Source organism: Arachis duranensis, unplaced genomic scaffold (genome assembly GCF_000817695.3).
Source record: "Arachis duranensis cultivar V14167 unplaced genomic scaffold, aradu.V14167.gnm2.J7QH unplaced_Scaffold_48780, whole genome shotgun sequence".
NCBI classification, from domain to species: domain Eukaryota; kingdom Viridiplantae; phylum Streptophyta; class Magnoliopsida; order Fabales; family Fabaceae; genus Arachis; species Arachis duranensis.
The window spans coordinates 42,366-43,059 of NW_026264938.1; positions in this window are offsets into that span (position 1 = coordinate 42,366).

The window sequence follows — 694 nt, forward strand, 5'->3', positions numbered from 1 at the left end:
AAAGAATGGCTTAAAATCACTTCAAAATGCTTAGGATTGATCTCAAACTTGTTGGAGTCAATTCCTATGCTTTTGTACCTTTGAAAACAAGTTTTAAACCATACCATTTGGCTAGCATCGAATTGCAAGATGTGCATCAAAACATTTTGTGAGTGTGTGTTGAGAGATTTAGCAATTGGTTCTTAACAAGAAGTTACCTAAGTCCTAAGACACTATACTTGTCTTCAAATGTTGTGGACTTGAGTTTCTTGTTGTTGTTGTGTTGCTTTCAACTCTTCATTCCTCAACGTTGAATGTTGGTTGATCTTTCAATCATGCTTGTTCATTCAAGTTGTTTGTTGGTTTGTCTTTCATGTCGTTTGTTGGTTTGTCATTCATCAAAACCTACGAATACAAACTTCGCATACAAGCAACATGATTTACAATTTCCCCCTTTTTGATAATGACAAACTAATTTTGAGGATATGTATTTATAAATGATTTTGAAAGCAACAATAATGCACTTTGTTTTATAGAAAGCTTTGGAGAAGACTTCACAAAAAAATTTTGCAGGAGTTCCCCCTAAATATGTGCATTTGTTCCTTTAAAGGGCGTTTATCAAAGAAAACGATTTAGATATCAAAGTTTTTGCTTAGCGGAAGTCTTTTTGAAATCATTGTTTCGCAAACTTATTTCTTCTTTTCAAATCCTCAAA